Source organism: Ipomoea nil, unplaced genomic scaffold, assembly GCF_001879475.1.
Source record: "Ipomoea nil cultivar Tokyo-kokei standard unplaced genomic scaffold, Asagao_1.1 scaffold1317, whole genome shotgun sequence".
Classification (NCBI taxonomy): Eukaryota; Viridiplantae; Streptophyta; class Magnoliopsida; order Solanales; family Convolvulaceae; genus Ipomoea; species Ipomoea nil.
The window spans coordinates 4424392-4430945 of record NW_017617745.1 but is presented as its reverse complement, the minus strand read 5'-3'; the positions used below and the strand labels follow the sequence as shown (position 1 = coordinate 4430945).

Here is a 6554-nt window from a genome sequence, read left to right as displayed (position 1 = left end):
AACATGTTAATCTAGGGTATTGATGCATTTCTCTTGGCTTCAGTATTCAAGTGGTCTACTACAGATTGATACTTTTAACAAAATGACATCTAAATGTAGAACTCATCCTGTTGAACCCATTCGTGTAGTCATTTAGTCCAATATTTATTATTTAGATACTATATAAGCAATTTACTTGAGGTGTTGCTTCGATAATTCAATATCATAGAGATTTTTATCAACGATTAATCAATATTTAAAATATTTCATTGGGAATCTCACACTCTATCAAATTGTTGGATTTCTGGATTTGGTATACTATAAAAGTATTTTCCCTCAGTAAAGTTGTGTTAATATCCTTGTGTTTCATTAAATTGCTTTTGTAACTTAGTAACTAACTTTGATATTAAAATGATTTCTGCAGGGCTTGAGACCTTATTTAACAAGCATAAAAAAAGCTGAAAATGTGGTTGTAGCAAAAATGAATGATGGTGAGTGTACGGGTGTGAAATGTCGTTCTCAGGGGATTGGGGGTTATGGCACGTAATATGCAATCACAAGCAACTAGGCACTAGCATTAAACAATCAACAAGAAGCTAAGCAAACCATAACAAGGTTGAGACTATGGTAACTAAACAAAGTAATACAAATACATATTAACAAGATATAAACACGAAACAAAGAAATAAGACTCAAGCTAGGGAGCATTATCATCTAGATACTTCAACAACCTATGGGATTATGGAGAACAAAGAACCAAGGAATCAAGTGGGAATACACGTAGGTATCCTAGTCCACGAACCACTCTCGTGATTAATAAACAAGGATTAGAATAAGGAATTGCCCCACTCTCGTGACGTATCAATTCCTAGTCCATCAAGCACACAAAGAATCTAAAGCCCCCAATTTCTTCTATTTTCATATGAACAAATCGAGTTTATGCAAGGTGTGGCTAAAATCATTGACCCAATTCTCATTGTAGCCAAGAATTCTCCAAATACATGCCAATGAATGTGTACATCAAACATTAACAACATACAAACACAAATCCTTCATATAAACTCAAAAACCCTAGGTTAGAGTTCTTCCCATTTTTTGCAATAATCACAAATCAAGCATCAAGATTGATAATACAACCCTAACTCAAGTCCAAAAACTAACTACTCAAGAGTCATGATTCAATAGCATAAGGAACACAAAAGCACAAGTAATAAACATTAATCTTGCAAAAGAAAGAGATAAACTTCTATAATGAAATGGATGGTAAATCTTGGAATCCAAGTGTTGAATCCTTGATTACAAGCTTGAAATATGTTGTGGAACCTAAATCTAAGCCTAATATAACACTAAAATATGAAAGGAAGTGAAAGGAAATGTCTAGGGTTGGAATAAGGTCCAAAACTGTGTAGAAATGAGAAGAACCATGCCTATATAGTGAACAGAACACAGAGGTACTGCCTCAGGGACGACCATCCCTGAGGCAGTCGCAATGTTCCAGTGAACACTGGAATTAGCGTATTGGCATGCGTACGGGCGTACGTGAGGTAGTACGTACTCTCAGCTACAAACTGCTTATGGATGGTCAGGTGGATGGGCGTACACGAGGTATTACGAGGCTCCTGGAAATTCCTAAGTGCATTCCAAACTCTTTGATTGATCTCTTGGTCCAAAAATTGCCCGTATCTTCGCACACATCATTGAATTCCTCACTTGTTGTGAATGATTGCACCTTGAAATAAAACCAACATAACTTAGTCACAATTCAAACAAGTTTTTAGGCAATTCACAAATAAATTGGGTTCAAGAAGGGTTAAAAATATAGACAAAAATGCACTTATCAAAAGGAAATCAAGGAAATGGCTAAAAGATTAATGATTTATGTGGTATGCTTCTAGGCTAAGTCTAAATTATTTTTCTTATACAATGTGTGTTTCATGGTTCCCGAACATACAATATGACAATATATCAATTGATTTTAGTTGCTTGTTGTGATGGATCATTGCTTAGGGTGAGAAACAAACTCATAGCATTGATTTCATATTGCTTTTTAGAGGTTTAATAACTGTGAAATATCTTCTTCTTTTTTTTTGCTCTAGGAAATAACTGTGATGGATGTTGAGGTTATAGTTAAGTTTATAGATCGTGCATATCTTTTCTATTTTTCATATTTAATTTTAGGGTAATTATTTTTGTGGCCAATTGCATAAAAATCTCCAAAAATATTCTTACAATATAAACAATATTTAATCCATTATTGGCTAATCTTAATTTTTTAGATTATGCAACACTTTTTAGCTCTACTATAGTATTCCAACAAGAATCCCCCATCAAGTAAGTAGTAATTTTAAAACTGATACGGGGTATTGACCCGTATAGCAGTGTATATTGTATGAAGAATATTAGCTCAAATGACTCTTTTATTCAATGTTGTTCTTGAATGTTAGAGAGAGTATGGAGAGTTCTAGATTCTAGAGAGAGTGTGTGGAGGAGAGGGAAAGGACCCAAGAGTGTGTGGAGGAGAGGGAAAGGACCCAAGAGTTCTAGATTTACTGACCTAGGGGTCGGATTTGCAACACGATTTGAGAGATCGAATTCTACCGACCTAGCGATAGGGATGCTAGCTATGATCGGGAGATCGTGCTAACCGCGATATAGAGATTCACTTTTACCAATCAAAGGATTGGGTTTGCTCACAATCTAAGGATTGAACTTTAGCATGATAAGGAAATCAAGTTGCACCGAACTAGGGATCGGGTTACACCAACTGGAGATTGGATTTGCTTACGATCTAATGATCAAATTCTAGCATGGTTTACGAGGTCAAACTATACCGATCTAGGGATCGGGCTACACCAATCAGGAGTTGGATCTATTCACGATCTAAGTATCTTTACTGATCATATGGATCACAAGCGGGAACGTTATTCTTAATGCACTTCACCTGGGCTAACTGGTCACGGCTGGTTTGAGGTTGGTCAAACCTCGACCTAGATTACTTGGTTAAAAGATCGTTCTTAGCCAATCGCACTAGGCTGGCGTTGATTACCATATTAATTACTTATGATGGGTTTTGGAAACCAAACTCACTTGAATGAGGAGCTTCCCCTTCTATGCTCGGTTTATGAACCGAGAGTCCTAGGCGGAGGGACACTAGGAGACTCGATGGTCTAACGATAGCGAAATGCGATTTAGAAAACAACAATAAGCTGAATGGGGAGTTATCCCATTTTCTACTCGGTTTTACGAATCGAGAGCCCCCGAGCGGAAGGGGTGCTAGGAGACCCGAAGGTCTAACGGTAATGAGACCAGGAAGGTCGCTTTACTCGGGAAGCACTTTATTGATCGAGCTTCGTAGGCCGAGGGAGTATGCTCTACAACCCTATCAGTAGCCCCCCACTCCCTTAGTTGTGAGAATCGTCAGCATAAGGGAGTAGATAGATAGCTTCCCGAGCTTGCTTTTTAACTTTGATTGTGATTGGGAAATGACCAGATCGAACTCATGATGTTGATGCACTGGACCATACTTATAGCGTCGATGGTCGATTTGCCTGACTTGTAGGACTTTGGGAATGTATGATGTCTAAACTTACCGATCAAGAGATCGGACCTCTAATTTGATAGAGGAGTTGCATGCTATTGATCAAGCGATCAGATTTTTAACGTGATCAGGTGATCAATCTTTACCAAAGAGATTGGATCAACCCGGGGTGGGAAGTCCGACCTCACGGTTTCAAATGGTCTACCTTGTAGGGCTTAAAGCCGAGATAAGGTCCCGGGCTCATCGCGCCGATTGTGGGAGTACCGACCTAATCGGGCTTATAGGGCTGGTGGGGCAATGCCGACCTAACCGGACTTAACTGCCTACCTCGTAGATTTTATGTCGAGATGCGGTCTCGGGCTAACCGGGCTGGCGATGGCAATGTTGACCTAACTGGATTTAGAGTGACGGCGGTGGTGATGCCGACCTAACCGGACCACGTGGTCGTGGGTTCGATCCCCACAAACAACGCCATTTGATCCGGGGTATTGACCCGTATAGCAGTGTATATTGTATGAAGAATATTAGCTCAAAGGACTCTTTTATTCAATGTTGTTCTTGAATGCTAGAGAGAGTAGGGAGAATTCTAGGGGTCGTTTACTTCATTTCTCTGTTTTTCCATTTCCAGTTTTCCATTTTTTCATTTCTCCAATTTTCCTTATCCATTTCTCAAGTTTTCCATTTCTCCATTCCTCCAATTTTTCATTTCTCTAATTTTCTATTTTGTAAACACAATCATCCTATATAACATTTGTACATTTCTACAACAAAGATAATAATAATCACAACAACAACAACAACAACAACAATAATAATAATAATAATAATAGTAATAATAATAATAATAATAATAATAATAATAATAATAATAATAATAATAATAATAATATAAGAAGGGAAAAGTGGCATGCATAGGGAAACAACAAAAGGAAAAAAAAAAGTGGCATGCACAGGGGAAACAACAAAAGGAGAAAAAGAAAAAGGGGCACGCACAGGAGAAACTGGGAAACGACCAAAGGAGAGAAAAAAAAGCTATGTTCTATGCAGTGGGAGAAAAAGAAAAAGGGGCACGCACAGGCGAAAGTGGGAAACGACCAAAGCATAAAAAAAAAAAAGATATGATCCATGCAGTGGGAATCAACTGACTGACCTCTTAAAAGGAAGACTGTTCACCCGTGTCTTTCACGATCTCTCCATTTGGAGAAGTTCAAATATCTTCTCTCCAAAATTGTACATAATGTTGGAGAATGGAGAACAGTTAGGCAATTGGAGAAATAAATTTAATAAACAAGTTTTCCATTTTTCATTCCCCCACTTCTTCAATTCTCAATTTTTTTTGGAAAATCTTCCATTTTTCCATTTTGGTAAACAACCCCTAGATTCTAGAGAGAGAGAGAGAGAGAGAGTGGAAGAGAGGGCAAGGACCGAAAACTCCCCTTACCAAAGGGCTAGGTGCCCTTATATAGGTGCAACCATTGACTAGTTATATACTTATATATAGAGGAGGGTTACTATTATAACATCTATTTAGGTGAGATTGTGAGATCAAATCTTGTGCATCAATCTAATAAATTTTTATGGTCTAGATCAATCTAGACCATTAAAGTTATTAGATTGATGCACAAGATTTGATCTCACAATGTCACTTAGACCAATCTAGATCAATCACATTTGCACACATTTAATTGCGTTCGCACACACTTAATCTAGACCATTAAAATTAATTAGATTGATACACAAGATTTGATCTCACAATCTCACTTAAATAGGTGATCTCATATGATCCTAAATATATATATATATATATATATATATATATATATATATATATATATATATATATAACAAGGTACATATTGCTATAGATGGAATACTTGATATCTAAACATTTATAGTGATTTTCTCCTGAAATTTTTCACAGATTTAGAAAGTTTTAATTATTTGTCTTTATAAAACTTCAGTTTTTGAGTTTAACATACTAGCTTTGGATTCTCTTTCGATATTTTGCTAGTGTGGTTTCTCTATCTAGAAAAACTCTAACTTTTCTCTAGAATGCCCACCACTTGAGTTCTTTTTTCCTTACATTTGTTTTATGTTATTTCCTAGTTTCTGGGTTGACTCCGGCTTTCCGGTGGTGATTTTGAAGGTTTTCTGGTAATTCAGTTATTGTCTTATAGGAGGATATCTGTTGCAGCAGGTTTGATTTGGGTAGTAAACTCGTGGAATGAAATATGATTACATGCTATAAGCAACTAAACAACTAAATTTTTTTTTTAATACTATTATCTCTATTACAAGCTCGGTAGTATCTATTCTATACTTTCTCTAACTAATGCAGTCCAAAGAGTCAATACCCCACCACCGGGGTTCGATCATGTGACCTTCCCTCAAGGGGAGCCACAGAGGTGCCATCTGAGCACAAGGTGCTTGACAGTAAAGGAAAGTTATGTTAGGAATTAAATATAAGCACAAAAAAGTATAAAAGTGATTCAAATCAACTATCTGATTGAGTTGAATATATAGTTTTGAATAATTTATTATTCATGCTTGAAAAATATTTGTGTTTTTTAATGGCAGGGAATTATTGCATATTTAGACATCAAATCGGGCCTTTTCCCCAAGACAAAGGACTTCCAAAGTGCCGACCTCAATAATTTTGATAAACATGAGAATCATTATCGTTCTTTATGTGCATAGAATAGCATATATTCTCATGTCCAGTTTGGCCAACTAATTTAAGAACCATTTATATCACATTACATCCTTGTAATTCAATATTCTACTATGAAAATATTGCACTATTTTGAAATTTTAATTGATGCTAATATATTTTATTTCAATTTCATGAAATTGTTGTGTAAACCTCTTTAGATACATCTATGTGTAAATTATCATCAATTATTAAAAAAATTATAAAATTTAGTAATGACTACGAATACGGAAAAACGTCAGTAAATGTATTTTTATTGACAAATTGATATTTCATCAGCAATTAGTTTTTTATGACAAGCATAATAATATACACAATTGTCAATAA

At 36.0% G+C, this 6554-nt stretch overlaps 1 long non-coding RNA gene across 2 annotated transcripts; it reads left to right on the top strand.

Moving 5' to 3' along the window:
- The first annotated feature begins 312 nt into the window (after positions 1-312).
- Positions 313-6128, top strand: LOC109185309. 2 transcript variants are annotated; one of them, XR_002054956.1, is made up of 4 exons: positions 313-323; positions 404-445; positions 1824-1862; positions 6095-6128. It is a non-coding gene; the product is annotated as an uncharacterized LOC109185309 (long non-coding RNA). The 2 variants fall into 2 exon arrangements; XR_002054955.1 differs by lacking the exon at positions 313-323 and having other exon boundaries at positions 330-445.
- The last annotated feature ends 426 nt before the right edge of the window (positions 6129-6554 follow it).